Source organism: Lissotriton helveticus, chromosome 7 (assembly GCF_964261635.1).
Source record: "Lissotriton helveticus chromosome 7, aLisHel1.1, whole genome shotgun sequence".
NCBI lineage: Eukaryota > Metazoa > Chordata > Amphibia > Caudata > Salamandridae > Lissotriton > Lissotriton helveticus.
The window spans coordinates 84,845,427-84,868,378 of record NC_136068.1 but is presented as its reverse complement, the minus strand read 5'-3'; the positions used below and the strand labels follow the sequence as shown (position 1 = coordinate 84,868,378).

Genomic DNA, 22,952 nt, shown 5'->3' with positions numbered 1-22,952 from the left:
ACACCTGTGTAAATTTGCATTTCAGGGGTGCTACAGGGGTGCACCCTTGAAATTGCATCCTTATTTGCGATTAGCAATTTGATAATCGCAAATAAGGAAGATGTAGGAATCGCAATATTTTTTGCAATTCCTACATGAATCACGTTTTGCAAGTCCTTAATAGCGATTCCTTATGAATCGCTATTAAAGACTCGCAAAACGGGTCTTGATGAATCTAGCTGACAGACGCTGGGAGACAGCAACAAAAGAGTCATTGATAGTGAAGATATTCAGAGACTGTGAAAAGGTGGAGATGGAGAGACATTGACACCGGGAGATACAGGGAGACAGGAGTCACTGCAAAAACCAGGCACTGTGAGATTCTGACCATGCGAGACACAAACCCTGGGAGACGTATGCACGGGAGACAAGGACACTGCAAATAACATACATTGCGAAATAATGACTCTGGAAGTTACAGCACAGTAGACACTGACACTAGGAGACATTCAGAGACTGCAAGGAAGTAAAGAGTGGAAGACATTGACACTGGGAGAAATATACACTGAGAAAGATGGCATTGGGACCTTGGGAGACAATGACATTGTGATAAAGAGCTATTATCAATCAATCAATCAATAAAATCATTTGTAAAGTGCACTGCTTACCCGTGAGGGTCCCAAGGCCCTGGGGGGGGGGGGGTCATTTTTCTGAAGGTCAGCAGGTCTTGGTTCTGCAGCAGGTGGATGGGGAGGTTTTTCCAGGTCTTGGTGGCGAGGTGGGAGAACGATCTGCGGCCGGAGGTTGCTCTCAGGAAACAGGGGACTGTGGCGAGGGCGAGGCCGGCGGACTGGCAGGTGGGGGTGTAGAAGCTGAGTCGTCTGTTGATGTACTTTGGTCCGGTGTTGTGGAGTGCCTTGTGTGCGTGGGTGAGGAGCTTGAAGGTTATCCTCTTGTTGACGGGGAGCCAGTGCAGGTCTCTCAGGTGGGGTGTGATGTGGGGCTGCGGCAAGGGATGTCGAGGATCAGGCGTGCAGAGGCGTTCTGGGTGCATTGGAGCCATCTCAGGAGTTTGGCCGAGGCTCCTGCATAGAGGGCGTTTCCGTAGTCCAACCTGCTGCTGACGAGACATTGGTGCTGGGAGATGAAGACCCATGCAAACACAACCATAGGAGATGCAGAGACTGGAAGACCAGGACTTCTGGAAAAATAGACACGAGGACACAGCTAAAATGAAACATTGGAAGACTGGGGTGGCGCAGACAGTGGAAGACACAGACAATGGGAGACAAGAACTCTGCAAAAAGAGACAGAGAGAGACGTTGAAACTTGGAGACAGAAACCCTGGCAGACACTGTGAGACACAGGCACGGGGAGAGAAGAATGTACTAAAAAAGGGTTTTCATAGTCTTTAATGCCTTACTAGAGTACTGTGAGACATAGGAGCACTCAAGCAGTTTGCTTGATCACTTGGTAGAAAGTTTTCTAAGTAGATACATTGGAAAACACTGAATAGGACAATGCTCTGACAATGGCACTTACTATGAGTAAGGGGACTGTGACTTTTTAACTAATGGTGGTTCAAATAGTGGTTACATGTATCACTTTGGGTTCAAAAGTCTCACAAGATATCAGCAGCAGACTGGCTTGGTAAAAAACGTCTCTTTGCAAGATATTTTCTCTGCAAACAAGTCTCTTGTGGAAAAGAAAAAAAAATAAAATGCAAAATTTCAAGTAATTTAGGGAATTTCATGTAACACAAGTTATGGGAATTATGCAAATTGTTTCAGCAAAGTCAAAATTTCATTGAGCACCAAATACCAAAAGTATTGTACCGTAATCAACACTCTTAAATCAGTATCTTCTTTATTATTTTCCATTGTCCTCTTCAGTGTTCTAGCCAACATGTTTCGTCATTGAAACATATTGCCATTAACTTCTTCAGGGCTAAAGTAATGAAACAGCCGAATGTGTAGTACACTTCAAAAGCTTAAGAGCATGTGCTTCAAGTCCAGTGCTAAATCCCAAGGGGCAGATTTACAAGCCCCTTGGCCTCTTTTACGCCGCTGTTGCGTCACTTTTGTGATGCAGCGGTGGCGCAAAAGATGCGCCATGGTGAGGGGTATTTACAACGTGACGCATCTCCCAGATGCGTCACGTTGTAAAGCCCTGTGCCAGAAGGAGGCGTTCCATCGCATGGGGAGGCGTTCTGGCGCAGGAACGCCTCACAAAAGTGACCGAGTGAAATCTACAAGATTTCACTCAGTCACTTTTGGGCCCATGCTGCGTCAAAACCCTGCGCCTGCTTGAAGTAGGCGTAAGGATTGACGCAGCATTATGGAGATGGAGCCCCCCAGAGCATTGCTGGAGCTGCGTCGCGCTTGCTTGTAAATCTGCCCCCAAGTGTATTCTCAATTGCTGGGGCGAAAGAACAAAGGTACCTCGTCATGTGATATAATCAACCTCAATTCCCACATTCAGAAGCCCTTGCTTTGACTCAACCTGGCTTTAAGTATCGAGGTTGATTATATTAAGCAATATGGTCGAATGCCGAAATACGTGTTACTTTATTACTATATAAAACTTTTGGTCTTGGGTGCTCGAAACAATTTCATATGCTTGGACCACAATACTCTGGAGGATTGCTGTAGTGACCTTCCCTCCATTCTGGAGCAGTGGTTTATAGATTATATAGGCAGCACACTTAGAGGTACAGTGGAAGAGTGAGGGGACTAAACCCAACCACTGTTAGTAATTCCTAGTAATTAAAATTTCTCCCAGGCCAATTTTAAACCAATGGGTGCCTTATTATTTAAAGGGTGCAATTTCCCTGTTTGCGCCCGGCGCACCTTAAAACAGGTGCACCAGGCGCAAACAGGGAAAGTGTGCCCTGTTACATGGAAATCGCTGCCCCAGGGCAGCCTTGAACTTGCGTTGCCCTGGGGGCAGCAAATTCCTGTGAAAAAATGGAGCGGCTGCTTAGAAGCCTTTCCCTGTTTTCACAGTGCAGGTGGCAACCCAGGTCTCCCAGGTCGTAAACCCTTCCCAACCTTTCCTGTTCCAGACTACGAACTGCGTCAGTAACCAGAGCTTTATATTCAGTCTGCTTGAGCTGCAATAGGTGTAGCGCCTCAGGAGAGTTTTGATGCACTAATTCCCCCTCAATCCGAAGGATGTCGACTTCTATATCAAAATAATTTCAAAAAGGGGGTGGTAATGGACAGAGTATCTGAGTTAATCAGAACACTCCTACCCAGTCAACAGATCAGGGCTTGATCCATCACCGTTTTTTAGCTCACTGCACCATCCCAGTTCAGAACCTGGGTATATGCAAATTAGTCTGTCCCTGGCCCAGTGCATCATGGGAACAGGGCAGACCAAACTACCAAGCCAATTCTTCACTGGAAAGGAAACAAGCTTCCGAGGACCGGTTTCTGGCATTACAGCCGTCTTCGGCCCGGCTTGCTTGAATCCTGATGGTGCAATGAGCAAGGGACTCATGTCTGAGCATACCCTTCCACACTCATGGTGGCCAAAATAATTTCAAAAAGGGGGTGGTGATGGACAGAGTATCTGAGTTAATCAGAACACTCCTACCCAGTCAATAGATCAGGGCTTGATCCATCACCGTTTTTTAGCTCACTGCACCATCCCAGTTCAGAACCTGGCTATATGCAAATTAGTCTGTCCCTGGCCCAGTGCATCATGGGAACAGGGCAGACCAAACTACCAAGCCAATTCTTCACTGGAAAGGAAACAAGCTTCCGGGGACCGGTTTCTGGCATTACAGCCGTCTTCGGCCCGGCTTGCTTGAATCCTGATGGTGCAATGAGCAAGGGACTCATGTCTGAGCATACCCTTCCACGCTCATGGTGGCCAAAATAATTTCAAAAAGGGGGTGGTGATGGACAGAGTATCTGAGTTAATCAGAACACTCCTACCCAGTCAACAGATCACTGGGCCAGGGTCAGACTAATTTGCATGTAGCCGGGTTCTGAGCTGGGATGGTGCAGTGAGCTAAAAAACGGTGATGGATCAAGCCCTGATCTTTTGACATGGGTAGGAGTGTTCTGTTTAATTCAGATACTCTCTCCATCACCACCCCCTTTTATGAATCGTTTTGGCCACCATAAGTGTGGTAGGGTATACTCAGGTGTGAGTCCCTTGCTCACTGCACCATCAGGATTCAAGCAAGCCGGGCCGAAGACGGCTGCAATGCCAGAAACCGGTCCCCGGAAGCTTGTTTCCTTTCCAGTAAAGAATTGGCTTGGTAGTTTGGTCTGCCCTGTTCCCATGATGCACTGGGCCAGGGTCAGACTAATTTGCATGTAGCCGGGTTCTGAGCTGGGATGGTGCAGTGAGCTAAAAAACGGTGATGGATCAAGCCCTGATCTTTTGACATGGGTAGGAGTGTTCTGTTTAATTCAGATACTCTGTCCATCACCACCCCCTTTTATGAATCGTTTTGGCCACCATAAGTGTGGTAGGGTATACTCAGGTGTGAGTCCCTTGCTCACTGCACCATCAAGATTCAAGCAAGCCGGGCCGAAGATGGCTGCAATGCCAGAAACCGGTCCCCGGAAGCTTGTTTCCTTTCCAGTAAAGAATTGGCTTGGTAGTTTGGTCTGCCCTGTTCCCATGATGCACTGGGCCAGGGTCAGACTAATTTGCATGTAGCCGGGTTCTGAGCTGGGATGGTGCAGTGAGCTAAAAAACGGTGATGGATCAAGCCCTGATCTTTTGACATGGGTAGGAGTGTTCTGTTTAATTCAGATACTCTGTCCATCACCACCCCCTTTTATGAATTGTTTTGGCCACCATAAGTGTGGTAGGGTATACTCAGGTGTGAGTCCCTTGCTCACTGCACCATCAGGATTCAAGCAAGCCGGGCCGAAGACGGCTGCAATGCCAGAAACCGGTCCCCGGAAGCTTGTTTCCTTTCCAGTAAAGAATTGGCTTGGTAGTTTGGTCTGCCTTGTTCCCATGATGCACTGGGCCAGGGTCAGACTAATTTGCAAATAGCCGGGTACTGAGCTGGGATGGTGCAGTGAGCTAAAAAACGGTGATGGATCAAGCCCTGATCTTTTGACATGGGTAGGAGTGTTCTGTTTAACTCAGATACTCTGTCCATCACCACCCCCTTTTATGAATCGACTTCTATATCAGACACCGCTTTCTGCTGTTCTCATTTGTGGCCTGAAATCAAGGACAAGGCTTTCCCCCCTAAATACCGTTTTAAAGGCTTCCCAGAGTGTCCGATCGGATGTCACGTTCCCACATTTTCCGTTAAATAGTTATCTGTTGCGGTAAGGAGGTCTTTACGTATTTTATGGTTACTGAGATGCCAGGGGTTGATAGGGGTGACACGACCCAGCCCAAGTATGATCAAGGAGGAAGTGTGCCCAAAGCGGTGAGTGATCAGAGATGCCTCTGGCTAAGTGTCTAACCACCCGAATGTGTGAGGTCTGAGAGCTAGGTACCAAGACATAATCAAGCTGGGAAAAACTGTGGTGGGCACCGGAGTGGAATGTGTATTGCTTTATCTCGGGGTTGAACATACGCCAGGTATCTGTTAGCCCATGGCCTCAAGGAGGTCTGGTAACCCTCGGAAGAGGGCCCCAACTCACGAGGAGGGTGCCGGTCTAATTCGCCGGAGCACACCAAATTAAAGTTACCCCCTAGCACCAACAAACCCTCTGGCAACGAAAGTAGAGTAGTGCGGAGGTCCTGTAACGTAGCCGTTTGAAGGCCGGGTGGGACATATATTGCAAACAGTGTGAGGATTCGTCCCTCCCAGGAACCAGAAATGCCAACATAACGTACCCTGTCGTCAGTCCAGGTGGAGTCTACACTAAAAGGGAACATGTTTCGTATCAATACGCCCACCCCTCTGGAATCAGTAGTGAATCCTGCGTGGGCCACTAATTTATAGCCATATCTGTTCACTGCCCTACAGGAGTGGCCCATAAGATGCGTCTCCTGAAGTAACACAACATCTGGGGCCTGCTTCTTAATGTACCGCAGGACTACACTACGCTTAATTTTATCCCCCAGGCCGTTGACATTCCAGCTTAATAGTTTAAATCTTCTCCCCCAGTGCATATGCATTAAAACCATAGTAACTCTTTTGTACCCGTGCCTGCAATCATATGTCGATGAAAAAAAAAAAACAGTGAACCCCCCCCAAACCCCTTCACAAACAACCCCCCTCCCTGCTTCCCTGCCCTCTGGACTTAGAACTGCCCTTTACAAATTGGCAGAGTGCCTGTCACCCAATTTCTAATACAAGAAAATAACTAACAGGAGAAAAGAGGAGGAAGGTCTCACCGCCCCCCAACCCCAAAAAATATAAAATAAGTGTCCCCAGCAGGTCCATGCTGGCCTACACCAGTGCAATGCAGAAATAGAACCCTGCTAATATATGTCCAACTGCGGGGCCTCATGGACCCCGTTGCCTGAGTGCACTCATGCTAATGAGAGAGGCTACCATTAAGTCTCACTACTCATCCTGTAGTTCTTGATCCTCTCCCTCGCCTCTCCCTCCGGGGCCGCAAGAATTTCGGTTGTCCAGCCAGTCCGAGGCCACCTCTGGATTGTCGAAAAACCACGCCCTTCCACCAGTTTCTACTCGGAGGCGAGCTGAAAACATCATGGCATATTTAAGACCTTTTTCTCTAAGTTTGTTCTTGACGGCCATAAACATACGGCATTGCCTCTGCACCATTTGCGTGAAGCCTGGGAAAAAGGAAAGGGTGGCATTCTCAAAGTGCAATGGAGGTGCACACTGCAGGATAGCATCTCTGTCCCTGAAATCGAGGATAAGAGCAATTAAGGGGCGTGAGGGAGTGCCAGGCCTAGGACGACCACCAGGAATTCTGAGCGCGTGCTCAGTGGTAAAAGATTTGCCCAGCCCCTTCGGCTTAAGATGGTTTAGGATGAGTTCCTCTACGAACAGGTCTGGTGCTGGACCTTCCGATTTTTCAGACACTCCTAAGATGCAGACGTTATTACGTCTAGACCTCCCTTCATAATCGTCCTGTTTACGCTCGGCCGTCTCGCAGAAGGACCGAAGATCTTGCACCTCGTGTTGGAGTTGAGACACATCATCTTTTGAACTGGCCGTCTTAATGTCCAGGGATTTGACTTTTTCATTTATTTTCATGAGGTCAGCACGAATGAGATTCACATCAATGGAGATGGTGTCCATTTTGTATTCAAGGGAGGATTTAACCCCTTCGATAGCAGCCATGACATCCTGCAGTGTCAGGCCAGGGGTAGAACTTTCGGATTCTTCTCCCACCTTGGGGGTATGGAGCTGGTTTGTCGGTGAGCCCTTGGGTAGTGTTTACCGGTCAAAATCTGACCCGGCTGAAGACACCCCTTCCAGAGACTTCACTGAATTACTTCACAGTCTGAATTTCATATCACATATTCACACTCCAACCCACGCTCAAGGCCATATCTTGGACCAAGTCTGGTCTCTCAACATCCCTATCCCTGCTCCTACTATCACCCCCTGTTTGTGGTCCGATCATTATTTGATTTCTTTTTTCCTGGATTTAAGTTCAACCACAAAACCCCCCCTGCCTAAGAATACCTGGGCTCGTAACTGCGGCAAAGCTGACATTTCCTCTCTCTGCTCCTCTCTGTTAGCCTCTAGCCCAGCTATAGAGGAACTCTCCACACTGCTTCAAGCAGAGACCTTAAATAAATGGCTGTCCAATGCCTGTGATCAGGTGGCCCCTCTAAGGCACATTAGGGTAAGACGCGCCCATGACGTTAACAAATGGTTCAGCCCGGAGCTCAAAGAGAAAAATCTGGCTGTTCGCCGAGCAGAGTGCGCTTAGAGACGCACCTATTGCACTGCCTCTAAATTACTGTACTCCTCCATCCAGGCTGAGTACAAGAAAGCCATCCTCGACGCTAAAACCAGCTATTTCTCCAATAAGATCCTCCGGGCAGAGAACCAACCTAGAGAAATCTTCGCTACAGTCTTTGAATTGGCCTCTTCGGATAGGACCACTTCCAAGCCTGTACCTTCCCAACCCCTGTGCGACTCGCTGAATAATTTTTTTATTAATAAAATTGCAGATATTAAGGCCAACATTCCCCTTCCTTCCCCAGTCTTTTTAAACCCTGACCCACCACTCAATACCCATCATCTTGATCATATAACTCCCCTGTCTAAAGAAATATTTCTTTCCTTGCTCCCCTGTGTCAAGTCTGGATCCCCTTCCGATATCTGCCCGGCCCATATCTTGCGCGATATCTTCCTGACTTGCCCTTTCCCTCCTCTTATTTTTCTTAACGAGACCCTCAAGTCAGGAATTGTCCCTCCTTGCCATAAATCAGCTACCATCATCCCAATCTTAAAAAAAACAGGCGCAGATTCAACAGCGTTAGTTAACTATCGGCCTATTTCCCTCCTCCCGTACCTGGCCAAAGTCCTTGAACGCCACGCCACTAAAGTCCTCAGTTCTTTCATCGAGGACAGTGGCTACCTCGCTCCGTGCCAAGCAGGGTTCCGCCCTCTCCATTCCACCGAAAAAGTGGTGGTCTCTGTTATGGACACACTTAGAGAGGGGCGAGATGCTAACCTCCCAAAGGCACTGGTTCTTCTTGACCTGTCGGCCGCCTTCGACACGGTGGATCATACCATTCTTCTCTCCCGTGTCGAGGCGGCAGGCATTGGAGGTCCTGCCCTGGCCTGGCTTAGCTCATTCCTGAGCGACTGCTCACAGGCAGTCCATTTGGCGGATTTTTCCTCCCCTGCTCGTAAAGTGCAATGTGGCGTCCCCCAGGGAACTTCTCTCTCTCCTCTCCTTTTTAATTAGTACATCTTCCCACTTATTTTTGCTTTTCAGAGGATGGAGGTCACAGTGTTTAATTACGCCGATGACCTCCAGCTCATTTTTAACCTCTGTGATTCTCCTGACTATCTTCACAATTTTCAGTCGGTGATGGTCTTTATCAGGGATTGGATGAGCTTCAACCATCTTAAGCTTAACCCTGATAAGGCCGAGCTTCTCCTCACTGGTGGTAAACTCAACCCTTGGTCTTCTATTTTTTGGCCCCCCTCTTTTGGTCTTCCCCCTTCTCCTTCTCCCTCCGTTAAGACACTGGGGATTACACTTAATCAACACCTTACTTTACACTCCGAGATCAGCACGGTTGTCTCCTCTTGCTTTTTTATTTTGCGCACTATTCGAAAGATCTCACTGTTTTTTTCCTTTTCAGCTCTTAAGCTGATTCTTATGGGTATGGTCCTTTCCCGTTTAGATTACGGTAACGTACTGTACAACGGTGTCCCTGCCTATGCCATCCGGCGGCTCCAACTTGTGCAGAACCAAGCTTCCCGCTTGGTCTACGGCTTACCTAAATCACATCACATTACACCCCTCCTCAGATCCCTCCATTGGCTCCCTATTAGAGAAAGGGTCCTTTTTAAGATGGGATGTATTACGTTTCAAGCCCTTGCGGGAACAGCCCAGATTTTTATTAAATCCGAAATTGAACCCTACATCCCCAGTAGACAACTGCGCTCCACCTCTCTGTCTCTCCTGGTGGTGCCCAGATTCAGGAAGAGCAGAACGGGAGGTTCTAAATTCTCTGTCCTCGCTCCGCTATTTTGGAACTCTTTACCTCTCTTAATGAGATCGATACCATCCTATTTGGAGTTTCGCAGCACTCTGAAAACTCTTCTGTTCTCACAGGCTTTTACTATCTAAACAGCTTTGCCATCTGACTCAGGCTCCTCCCCCACAGCACCATGAAACCGCTTGGTAAACGTGCGCTTAACAAATACCCTTAAATTCAAATTCAAATTCTCGTGCCCTTGGGACCCTTGACTGGCCCCTTATCCGTCTCCAGTCTTCCTTCCATTATTCACCCGAATCCTGGACACTCTGGCCGTGAATGGAACGTGTCCTTAGCTGTGGGCATGAGGAGGAACAACAATGAAGGCGGAAGAACCCCTGCATTGATGCCGTTTGTGGATGGTGGATTCTAGAATCGAGTGCCACGGACACGGGAGGCACGCAGCACCATATGCCTATACCCGGTCTGCGGGTCAAATCCTGCGCATCCCCACCACTGAGGACCTCTGGTCAACTATAGCCGCCTCTATGACCGGGGCAATTACTGCCCGAACCCAGGGAGGCAGCCTCTGTTTCCAGGAGATGACTATTGGCAGGCAGGTTGAAGCCAATGCTTGTGCACATCCGCTCCGGTCCTCAGTGCACACTGGTAGCACGATCCCGCCTCACTGGATTCTGACTGCCCGGGGGGGTTCCTCGATTTGCGTTGATGATCGGTGCTCAGAGCAGCACCGCAAGGCCAGCAGCTGGTAGGTCCACAAGCACCCACAGGCAGCGATGCGCGCCCAGGCCTCCAGGCACTCCCCGCATCCAGGCACAGCAGATCCCCAGGGAAGGGCAAGGGGCAGTCACCTCGGCTCCGCAGGCAGATCAACACAGAGCCCGCCTCTTCAGGCTGCCGCCACAGCACAGCGGGAGCCCCTGCCATCCAATAGGGGGGAGGGAGAAGCGTCACCTGACCGCTAGAGCCGCAGTCAAGGCGCCGCCACCATGTAGAGCAAAGCAACTGCCGCCGCAGGTCCCGCCCCGACCGGCGACTTCCGGTGCAACCTGCCGAATTCTCCTCACCCTTTGCCGGCAATCGCAGTACCCCAGTCCCCAGCTCACGAACGTTGTAAGGGCCCAATAAAACGAGGCTTCAATCTCCGGTTCTGAGCATCGCTCGATGATCGGATTTACAGGCACCGGCACCGCTTTCCTTCAGCTACATGCAGGGACCTGAGGAGACAGGATTAGTTCCAGGTTAGTCGGGTCAGGGAGACCGTTGTGACAGAGCTGAGGTCTTAGGCGGCCATCTTGGTCCGACGCTAAGCCACTCCCCCTTCTTCATCTTTTATGTCATTTAAATACAGCTTCAATTGTATAATTGTTAGTAACAAAGTGGAATTTTTATTGCATCTTTCTAAACAGATTTGTATTGTTTATATTTTTAAGTACATTGTATCTGTAGATCCACGTGAACATTTGGTAACACACAATGCATTTCGTATTTGTAGAGCGCATCATTCCTCTCGAGGGACAACGCGGCGCTAGGAGAGCATACTTTGCGGTGTAAAGTAAAGGGTGTTTGGTTACATAGTAGGGTGTTTATAAGTGAGGTGGATCTACTTAGTATCTGGAAATAAGAGGGCTTTTAGGTTCTTTCTAAAAAGCAGATATTCGTCTGTCAATCGTAGGTCAAGCGGAAGGTTGTTCCAGTGAACAGCAGTCAATTTAGAAAAGGAGCGGTCTCCCATTCCAACTCTGGTGGTGCGTTTAATCTATGCCAGGGCCTGGTGGCGTGACCTCAGGTTTTGTGGCGGAGCGTAAAATTCAATCTTGTCTTGCAAGATGTGTGGGCCTTTCTTATGTAAAGCTCTGTGGGCGTGGCAAAGGGATGTATGACGGTACAACGCGTACCGTTACAACGCGTTCCTTTACGACGCAGGTTTGCCAACGCAAGTCGTTACAGCGACTTGCGTTGGGGGGCGCTGGATAGTGAATAGTTTAATTTACTATTCCAACTCCAGTCCCCGTGGATAGTAGGGAAGGTGTTGGATAGTAAATTAAACTATCTCCTATCCTAGAGCGCCCTCCAGCGAAAGTCGTTGTAAATCCTGCGTTGTAACGGTACCGCGTTGTAACGGTTCCGTTGTAAAGAATGTTTCCCGTGGCAAAGGAGCTTGAACTTGGCTCTCTGGCGCACTGGCAACCAGTGTAGCTCCTTCATGCTGTCTGATGCTGAGCTGTACCTGCTTTTATTACCTATCAGTCTAGCAGCTGCATTTTGGACTACCTGCAGGCGAGAGAAGAGATAGTCGGGCATGCCCACATAAAGCGCATTCCCATACTCCAGTCTGCTAGGAAAAGGGCTTGATTGACAGTTTTTCTGCAGTTCAGCGGAATCCAAGGGAAGAGTTTGCGGAATAGTTTCAGTGTGGCGAAACTCTTTCCACGTAACGTTTGCACTTGGTCCTGCATAGATAATGCATTATCAAATAGGATGCCCACAGTTTTAGCGACTCGCTTGGGCTCCGGGGCGGTTCCTGTGCTTGGGGCCACCAGGTGCTGTCCCAGATTAGGTTTGCACCCCCAAAAAGTAAAATCTCCTATTTTCCGGCATTTCGTTTTAGACAGTGATCTGTCATCCAAGTTGCGATTTCGGTGAGACAATGAATTAGGTTGCTCTTAGTGTCAGCACATTTGTCATCAAGGGAGATCAGTAATTGTGTATCATCGGCGTATGAGCAGATGTCAAAGCCCCATTTCCTACTGATTGCTGCTAGGGAGGAGACATTTGCATTAAAAAGAGTGGGGCTTGGGGAGGCTTCCTCGGGACTCCATGGGCCTCATTTATGAGAAATGACGCATCGCTGCGTGAAAGCAGCGATGCGTCACTTCTCAGTGCGCACTCCTTGCATCATGATTGATGCCTCATATTTATAATATGACGCATCATGTCGCAAGGTGTTACAGATATGTCAGTATTTCTGACGTATCTGTAGGCGCAAAAGTGACGCATTGCTGGAGTGTGTCGCAAAAGAGACGCAACTCCAGCAATGTGTACTTTCACATGGGCACGTCCCATGTTGTTAGTGCCTGCGTCAGTCTTACGCCCTCCATGAAGCAGGCGTAAGATTCTGACGCTTTAGTGACTAAGAAATGGCGCAGTGAAATCTTATAGATTTCACTGCGTCACTTCCATGACCCTTTCTTGCGTCAAAATGCCCCCCCATGCATACATTATACCTGGCGCAGGTATAATGTGGCGCAGGGGTTTACAAAGTGACGCATCTACCTACATGCATCACTTTGTAAATATGGCGCAACGAGGCGCAATTTTTACGCCACTAGTGCATCACAAAAAGTGACGCACCAGCGGCGTAAAAGTGACGCACCACCTCATAAATGAGGCCCCATGTGTCGTGCAGTAATATGCATTTCATTAGGAATGTACATTACATAGAAATATCAGAAAAGGTGATGCGTTTTATTAGTGCTTTATTAGTGACTGAATATGAGACATAAGCAGGAAAATTGCTAAGACAAGCACTGGCTCATGCATATCATATCATAACCGGTATACTAGGGAAAAAAGAACAAACTGTAAAATTAAAGAATTCAAGGGACTTAGTTAATTTTTCTGTTTGTGTTCCTCATACAATCACTAGAACAGTACATGTTACTTGTAGATATTGAGGTCTGCAAACCTTGTAGGGTCCAAAGGCAACAAGAGAGCAAGTTTTCTCTTCAGTGTTAAAAGGTGGAGTTCCATTGGGCGGATCGCAGTCACCCAGACAGTCAGACCTTGTCAGGCGCCATAGGGCAAGGACTTCGATAATGTTGCTTGATGCTGTATAAGCACTGTCCCTCGAAGCACTTTCTTTTTTCTGTGGTACTTGTAGGTGATGCTGATCAAAGGATATGGGAATCCCATAGGGCGGACAGAGGAAGGCCACCTCTGACAGACCTAGCGCTTGCCGCAAGGTGAGCAGGCTTTCAAGCACTTCCCTATGATAGATAGATGTAACACTGCCCTGCTGACACAATAAGGAGGCACAATAACCTTTCCGGGCTCCCACGCAGGATGTATACTCTATATTATAGGTAAGGACTCAGAGATTGAACCAACAGCTCCGGGTCGGTCGGGAGTTATACGTCAAGATGAAACGTTGTTAGAGGATATGTCCACAACAGTGGAGCAGGCAGCCACATGGCAAGGTCTTGACGGCGTGGTCGACATTTCCCAACATGGCCGGTGACCGCAGAATTTATGGCAAGTGTAGGAAGGAGAGAAAGAGTTTGTCTTGGGTAGAATGTCCGCATTGTGCTGTTTGGGGAGGGAGTAAAATCGCTACTCCAGCTGTAAAGGGCATTCATGCACCTTCTTGAGGATGGGATATCAAAGAGTGGATTGGATGGTTAAAGGTATCCCCGTCCCAATCAGCACAATGTGTGAAAGAAGGGGGGAGGTGTGCATTCTTACAGAAACACCCAATGGGTCCTTCGTGCCAAATTCAGTCATTGTTGCTTAAGCAATAGGATGGTGGCAAAGGTTTCTCGATGCTGACACTTCTGGAAATCTGAGCTGCCATTTTGAGTGGTTCAGACTGTGCCTAATTGTCTCCATAATGGAAGATTCTCACGGCCCAATGAAAGCGAGAACACTAGTGGATTGTGTCTGAGTCTCCGGGGAGCTGTGGATCCCCTTACATGTCCATTTGCCACAAATGGCTGTATGAAACTTCTAGGAACAGAAGCGATATGATGTAAACGTAAGTAACTGGATAGTCTTCTCTTGTGTTACGGAAACTCACTGGAAACCTCCTGAGATGCCAAACCCTCCCAACGACTCGATTTTAGTCTTTCGAATGCATGTCGGTGGAATCTGTCCACTTACACTACCTCCAAGCCTTGAGGACCTCTTCCCGTTTGCAAATGGGTTATCACCTCCTTCACGGAGTCGGTAATATATGAATGTTTTCAACCGCATTCCGGTCGCAAAACATTCATACAGACCCCTGTGACTCGACTCACTATTAGGACGTGACACCCTTGGCATGCCCCTTCCTAATACTGACTCGCAAACCCAGGATGGTACATGTCAAAAGGCCTTTTAGCAACCACCAACTACCCGATTGTCCATTAGCGACCGCTAAAACCGGTCGTACACAAGCTCCTTAGTTATTTGCACATTAAAGATTTTGTACTTATGAAGAAATGTCCCCTGGATACTGTGGCAGGCCCAGAATTATTCAAATATTTCATTACTTAGATTTGTTAATGGATTGGACAACATGATTGACCTCAGATGAGCAACCTCCAATTTAGCACTTGTGACGGCGAAGATGGGGCAACCACACCACCTCTGGAGGTGGCTGAAGCAAGGTGACCAGGAAGTAAGATCACACCATGGATCTTGCTGTAGTTCCTAGAGTTAGGAGATCCAGGCAAGGAGGCCGAGGCTTTTTCTTCTTAGGCCCAAAGTTGTAACAATTACTGATTTATTGTTGCAATACAGAAAATCTTGTGAAGGAGCACTCCTGACTTTCACTTTACAAAGGAGATAGAAATGGAAGTGAGCGAAAAAGAGGGAAAATTCATCAGGAAAATAGAAAAGACGAGGAATAGGAACTCTATGAGGAGGCCAAAGAGTAAATTGAGAGAGAGAAATGCAAGAGATATCATTAGCCAGATGTACAAATTATTTTTTCGTTTACAAATGGCCCGATTTGTAGAACCTGGGTATTTTCTAATGTACAAAGGGCCAATTTGCGATTTGGTAACCTATTACCGAATCGCAAATTGGGTTTGAGATTCGGTATTAGGAGGGGACGTGTTGTCCCTTCCTAATACCAAATAACAGTGGTATGTGTGAATGTTTTGTGACCGAAATGTGGTCAGAAATCATTTGTCTTTTTACCACCTACTGCAAGTTGGTGGTAACCCATTCGCAAATGGACGTGGTTCCCAAGGGACCCCTTCCCCTTTGTGAATGTTTGGAAAAAAATGTAAGATCAGGCAGCGGTGCCAAGGACCACTACTTACTCTTAAAAGATGAAAAGAAAACTTCATTTTTCTTTTTGAAATACATACCATTTTCCTTTAAGGTAAATGGGCTATTTTTTACAAAAAAGTGCTTTACTGAAAACGAGTCACAGACATTGTGTTTAAACACGTAGATGAGGGTCTTAAATAAAGTGCTCTATTTACTTTCTACCAATAGATCGGGAATGACATCGCTCCCTTTCCGAAAGCACTGTTGCATTGCAAGAAGTATATGCCACAATTAATTTCCATTCGATCATTTTATTCTTGGTATTCCACTTTTTTAAATCTTTCAATTTGTTCTGTCACATGAAATCCATATGATGTATAAAGATCTGATGCTGAAGGTATGCCCATCCAGGCCTTTTCCATAAAGCAGGACATATGCATATTTCATCCTCAGTAGTATGTCATTCCCAATGCATTTCGGGCATCTTCCTTGCCACCATTGTCAGGGACTCACTAAAAATATAAGCATTTACGTTAGACTTGATGTTTAGATTCATAAAACATTTTCCATCCTAAACAATATACATCCTAAGCATTTTTGTTTGTGTTACAGTTGACTTTGCTTGATTATGTGGTCTGCTGACCCCAGCAGGCCACCATCCCTGTGATAATTGCGATTACCAGTGGGTCGCATGCCGAGACCTACCTCATAAATATTAATGAGGTTGCGACCTTCTGGGATTCGCAAGATGTGTTAAACACACATTTGTACATAGCTGCTTGTGATTACCAATTTGCGAATCGCAAAAAATCCGCTATTTGGTATTCGCGTTCACTTACCTTAGTACATCTGGTCCCAAGAGTCAAGTAGCAAGAGATGCCTGAGTAAGAGGGATAGAAAGAGTGAGAGCAAGGTTAAAAAGAGATAGCTGAATGTGAAAACAGGAGGGAGAGTGAAGAGACAAGAGAGAGACACTAGAGAGTGACTGAAGAAGAGGGAGAGAAGCATACAGGCTGTAATAAATACAGGTGAATAACAGACACCTAACAGAGAGACAGAGACATGGAAAGGAGATAGTGAAAAAAGTGAGAGAGAGGTCTTAACCGCATCTCTGTGGCGGCTATTCCGCCGCAGCGCTAAGGGGGCGGTGCGGCCGCGCGGCGGCCGCATGCTGGTGACGGAACCGCTCCGTCATCAGCCGCGGTTGAGCTGTGCTCATGACGGAGCGGTTCCGTCATGGCCCCCGCCCGCTCAATAGAACGCGCCGCGCAGGCGCGGCGGCCGGGTCATGACGGAACCGCTTTGTCATCAGCACAGCGCCACGCAGCGGATGACGGAGCGGTTCCGTCATCAGCATAGAAAGGGTTAAAGAGACAGGTGGTGAAAGAGCAGAAAGACAGAAAGCGAAAGAGAAGAAAGTGATAGGAAAGTACAGCACTTAGGTGCTGATTACGACTGCCCTTGAGGAGCATTTGGTATTTCCCACAACAGCCCTGGGTTGGGAATTTATCAGGTGCAGCAAATAGTACCTAAATATCACCTACAGAGAGTTTTCCCCCAGTGGAGGGGAATAAAATACACCAAAAGCATTTTGTAACAGAAATTACCAGGCATTTTTCCCCTGTTACACAAGCTCTGTGAGGTTTCGTGAAGGTAGGGTATCGGGGACAAGATTGGTTGGGGTAGGCCGTGATTGTTCTTTGCAGCGGACCCTCAAAGGTTTCGTCACACCACTGCGACATTACCTCTGTCACCCAGGTGGACTACTGTTTGCTGGGACAGTGTTTCCCTTCAAGCTACAAAAAGTGTGGTGGTCAGCAGCCCTTGGTTTTGACAGCCGTTCATCAAACGTTAAAACTTTTTTGTTTTTCAGAAGCAAACTCCCAAAGAAGGAATTTGTTTCAGAATAAAACACTGATGATCACCACACCCTGGTAGTTACCTCCAAGGGTGGGAGGTTATTATTTTTTTTTTTTATGTCCCTGACCATCAGACCTTACCTGGCAGTCAGGGGTCGAAACAAGGACATTATAGCATCCACCCTAAATAGGGTGGGTGGTGTAAATCCCTTCCTCTTACCCGCTAATTCATCAGGCATTCTGAGGAAGCTGTCCATAAGTGGTGCCAACGGGCTTCCATCGAAGGAGAGCTTATAGTCTGCCTCTCTACACAGCCAATTTAATTAATAAAACGAATTTCGTAGCGCGCCCTGCATCGCAAAATGCGATGCAGTGCGCGCTTCGAAATTCGTTTTAGTAATTAAATTGTTTACTTACCTGCAATTATCCATATCCCAGTTTTTAGCACCATCCACCCTGCCCCTCCCCCGCCCTGCCTTCCTGCCCCACCGTAACTCCCTACACGGGCTGCAGCTGTCTCTACAGATGAGGCTGGTGGACTGAGAGTTTGACAGACAGAGTACTCTGTTGCAAAGGCCATCAGGCTCTTTACGGTGAATTCACCTGAAAAAAACATCGGCCTTCACTTCTCCCTTGCACTAGCCCAGGTTCCCACGTCTTCGTAACACCTCCCACCACATTCACAAAGACACACACTCACAGGGTCTCTCGCTCACTCTCTCCCTTTCCCACTAAAGACACTGACTACATTTTGTATGATACTACATGGAGGTCAATAGTATTGACCTACAATGATATTGAAACCAATACATCACCTACCACTACTTCCTCTTGGTACCTATCTTATCATTATTTCTACCTCCTCGTCACTTAACTAACACTATTAATAATTGCCTATTACTTTTAACTTGTAACACTGTGACTAGGTCAATGTGCTAGGTGTTGCTTCCTTCTGAACTGGCAATTTCCCACTCAGTATTGCTCCATCAACATTCTGGTACGCTGGATTTTCTGACTCAGACAGAGGGGCCGATTATGATGTTGGTCAGAAAGCCTCCGACCGACATCTCCCGTTTCAATTCCAACTGCCTAATAACAATGTAGGTGGTCAGAATTGAAACCGGTCGGTCATTCCGGCTAGATTCCGATGGGCTCAAGGAGTTGTCGGCCAGACGAAGCACCCAACGTAATCCCTGAGGATTATAATTATGATGTTGGTTTCCGACAGGCTGCCTGGCACACGGTGCAGGCATTAACAGAATCTCCCATTTCTCCATGGGAGCTTGTGCTATAGCTAGTTTACAGCCACAGTACAAGCTCCCATAGAGAAATGGGAGTATGCGACAGCATCATGTGCAGTCGCATTGCAATGACGGTGTCAGGACCGCTGACCGGAGGTCGGTCGGTCTACGGACCGCAGCGATGTCGTGCGGACATGAGTCCACCCAACATCGAACTCAGGACCTAAGTCTTTAAAGGTTCTTTTATTAAGTTAAAAGCAATTCAAGTATTTGACTGCTGGCTGACATTTAACCTGATCTGAAAGCCCCCAAGCTACATAAGGCTCATTGTTTTCTCTTTGCTGTTGCTACAACTACAATTTTGGGCAAAATACTGTTTAGTTTGTATTTACCTTTTTTGTAAGGTCTGGCAAATTAGTAATATTGTGCCCTTGTTCAGGAGAGCCCTGGCGGGAACTTGAAGAAAAGAACATTCCTCCAGGGAATTTGATCAAACTGGCAGACGGCCTGGCCCATCTTCGTGATGACCCTTAGACATGTGTATCCCTCCAGCCTTGGCGGAAGACGAAGCAGCTGTGGAGACTGCCCGATGGGTCTTAAGGAGGGAGTGAAGTTTGATCCTTGGAAGGTTCAGAGTTGGAATTCTCAAAGGCTAGGCATCTCTTCCAAAGAAATTGAAAGGTGTTGGCCTCTGGCACACCTTTTTCTCTTTTATTTATCTAATATTTTGAAGAAGTCATTTTCATTTATTCTTACTTTAGCATGCTGTTTGGTGTCATACGGCTGCCTGTCCCTAAGTATTATAGATTCTTTGACTGGCGGTTAATGATAGAATATCACGACCTGACCAAACGCACAGCTACCAAATTATTTACTGCTATTCACGATTGAACAAAAAGTACTGAAATTCTTCAACTTGCTTCAGGTTTATAATAAACGACGATTGATGTTGAGTTTGGCCAAACTCAACATCAATCGTCGTTTATTATATACTAATTTGTATAAATTGCAATGAACATGATAATGATTGTGTCGATGTAGAATAGAAAAAGTTGTTATGAGAGAATAACAAAAGAGAAACAAAAATCTTAAATGTGAAATATTTAAGAAACATAAAAAATAATTCAGAAGCTACAATAAAAAGATAAACCTGAAGCAAGTTGAAGAATTTCAGTACTTTTTGTTCAATCGTGAATAGCAGTAAATAATTTGGTAGCTGTGCGTTTGGTCAGGTCGTGATATTCTAACCGCCAGTCAAAGAATCTCTTCCAAAGAACCATCTTGGATCCACCATGTTGGCAAATAAAATCTTAATTAGGTGGGAAGCATGACATCAAAGTAAGCAAGAATAAGTTAGTGATAAAGACTGATCAAGCAGATAAAAAAATATATAAAACACCCCACAGAACATTTAAGGAACAGTTGAAATAAATGATAAATTAAGCTGAGGAAGGAAGGAGCATGGATATATTGGGCAACAGGTGAAAACAACCTGCCATTCAAAGGGGATTTCACTGATCACAAGGTGTTCAGCTTCCCCATGACAATGTGACTTTGTTCCATGTGCAGATTGTATATGCTATTACACTACAAAGTACACAGAAACAGATACCCACATTACCCTTTGGAAAATCCGAGCACAAGCCAGGTGAAACAACTGCTTCCTGGATTGTTACAGGAATTCAGATGCTCATTCTAGGAAAAGAAACAAAGAGACTGCTGTGTAGTTACAGGTAGCAGGATAGGGGACTCCCAAATAAGCAGACTGAAAGCGATAGTGTGTGAAGACTACGAGAATGTGTGAAATTAAAAACAAAGACAAATGTGTGAAATTTAAGAACAAACCCAATGCATCTGGAAACTGATTAGAATATATTCTTTAAACAGAGCTGGCATCTGTGCTAGGTGAGGATTAGAGGCTAGGGGTAACTTGATAACAGGATAAGAATTAACAATGAGTTAAAAGTACATAAGATTTACAACTATGTCAGAAGAAAAAAACAAGAGAGCTGCAGATTAAAACCACAGACTGTGGCTCAAAACAATCACCAAGTCAATAGATTCACATCCCCAATATCTAATAAAAATGTATACACTCCTAGATAGGAGCATGATCTATTGGGTATTAGCAACAATACTGAACCCCCATCTCTTTCCAGGAAATCCTAAGAGGCTCCATAAATGGAAGGCCACGTGGGAAACAAGGGATGTCATAGAAAGTTAGGACTATCCCCAATTTGCATCAACAACCCATTTTGCGATTCCTTAATAGCGAAAAATACCGATTCGCTATTAAGGAATAGCAAAATGGAATGAATCAAGAAATCACTAAAAAAATAGCGATTTCTTAGAATTCCTTAATTGCGACTCGCAAATTGCGAGTCGCAATTAAGGAATACCTCCCCATTCATTCCTATGGGCCTAGAGGCCCATAGGAATGAATGGGAAGACCATCTCAATTTGCGAATCGCAATTAGCGATTCGCAAATTGAGATTGCGATTTCAAGGGTGCAGGAGTGTCCAAAGCACACCCTGTTGCACCCCTGAAATTGATCTGTGCACATGTGTGTGCGCATCATGAAACTTTGAAAAATGCACTTTAGTGCATTTTTCAAAGTTTTTGCAAATTACCATGAAGTTGTACTTCATGGTAATTTGCATGCCCTATTAGCGAATTCGCTATTTTTAAAACTTTCATGCATTGCATTTAAGGAATCTCAATTTGAGATTCCTTAAATGCAAATAATCGCAATTTAGCGATTTCTCAATTTGGGATTTTTGCATTTGGGATTTTTGCATTTGGGATGATGCATCCGAAATGCAAAAATACCGGTCGCAAAGGGGCAGATTCTGAGAATCTGCCCCTTTGCGAGCGGATTTTTGTTCGATTCATCTAGCTGTATGTTTCTTCTACCTGTTTACTGAATGTGAAATCCACTTCATTCCACTCTTGTAGCCCCTGAAGAGGAGGCTGGGCGGGGCTTCGGTTGGGACAAGCAGTCAACACTGTGATGTCATCGTGAGTCAATGAGTGAGTGATGTCACTTTCACTACAGCTGGCTTTTTGGTGAATTGATGTCCATAATAGAGCCAGGTCCAGGTTCATTAGCAACAAATGTCAGCAAAGCCATAACTGCTCTAGGAAGATAATGTTTTATTTGCTATAGGATGTGTTGCATACTTAGCTGACAGTGATGCGAAAGATCCCCAACAGTGTGTTGCAGTGTGTGGAGCACTGAAATGGAAGCAGCTATGGTCTAGCTCTGGACCCCAAACCTCCCTACCTGAACTGTCTTAGATAACTCCTTCCCTTGTTCCTCCCTGTGCCTCTACCTAAGAAACAGACCGCCCTGGAGGCTAGAAATGATCCCCTGGAAAAGAGAAGTCACCAGGCAATGCACATAAAAGAAAGGTCCTTTTTTGGAAAATAGTAATACTAAAAGGCCAGGAACCATAACAATGTAATAGGATTTACTAAACAGCATTTCAGGGTATAAGTGGAAAGAGGTCCAGGCGTATATTCTGAGTACGATACAGAAGAGGGAGATACTCCGGTGTAGACTTCTAGTGCAGGTGTAATTCAATGGTGCTGAGCATGGGAAGCTGGTCTCCTAGTCTGCAGGAGGGCTCTGGCATGGACAATGTTCAGGGTGAGCCAGCTAGAAGCAATCAGGTTGGAGGGAAAAAGTTGTATTTTGTTAAAACTCACAGACAGGTTGGAGCAGAATGCAAACGTTTTACATTGATACTATCACCAAAGCACACCGTTCACGGAAGGAAGGTGGATGGAAATAATTGAAAACCAAATAGAAGGTCACCATGGTGGAAGGAAGAATATCACTGAAGTCTATCTTCTGAGAACCACTTGACTTGACATGTGGCTCTCTGCTGTTGTGATCTTATGGAATACTTCCTTGTAGGAGCCTTGGCCTGCTTTGAGTTCTGCTTTCTGGCTTACCATGTGATTTTAGTTCTGCCCAGTGGTCTTGTATCTTGAGACCACATGTGAATGCTCCACAATGGTGTTGATGCTTCCTCAGTAGAGAATTTTTTACGCGGATGTACTCAAGAGCTATCCCCACCCATTGTGGATGGCGATAGTGAGGGTTAGGCAATAGAGGGCTATGGTGCAGCCGACATGAGCAGCTCATTCGTAGAGCAGGATCACAGACTTTTTGCCGGAAGCCCTTGGAGAGTTAACTAGTGGGCCTTTCGACAACGGGAGACCATGCGCAGTATAAACAGTGTCGCTAGAGCTGTTACCTCTGAGCGCAGGTAGGCTTGCAATATACAATCAGCC

The 22,952-nt window shown here is 46.4% G+C and overlaps 1 protein-coding gene and 1 long non-coding RNA gene across 3 annotated transcripts in view; both read right to left on the bottom strand.

The window, feature by feature from the left end:
• The window catches only part of LOC144766632 (tumor necrosis factor receptor superfamily member 5-like), a 131,413-nt gene extending 130,543 nt beyond the window's left edge, over positions 1-870 (bottom strand). The window contains exon 1 of one of the 2 annotated variants that reach the window (XM_078650418.1): positions 648-870. The gene's annotated coding sequence lies outside the window, so the exon portion shown is untranslated. The remainder of the gene's footprint in view (positions 1-647) is intronic. The other variant, XM_078650416.1, reaches the window with a different exon arrangement.
• Positions 871-15,917: 15,047 nt separating this feature from the next.
• The window catches only part of LOC144766631 (uncharacterized), a 95,164-nt gene continuing 88,129 nt past the window's right edge, over positions 15,918-22,952 (bottom strand). Inside the window, exon 3 of the long non-coding RNA XR_013597861.1 lies at positions 15,918-16,064. This is a non-coding gene — a long non-coding RNA (uncharacterized LOC144766631). The remainder of the gene's footprint in view (positions 16,065-22,952) is intronic.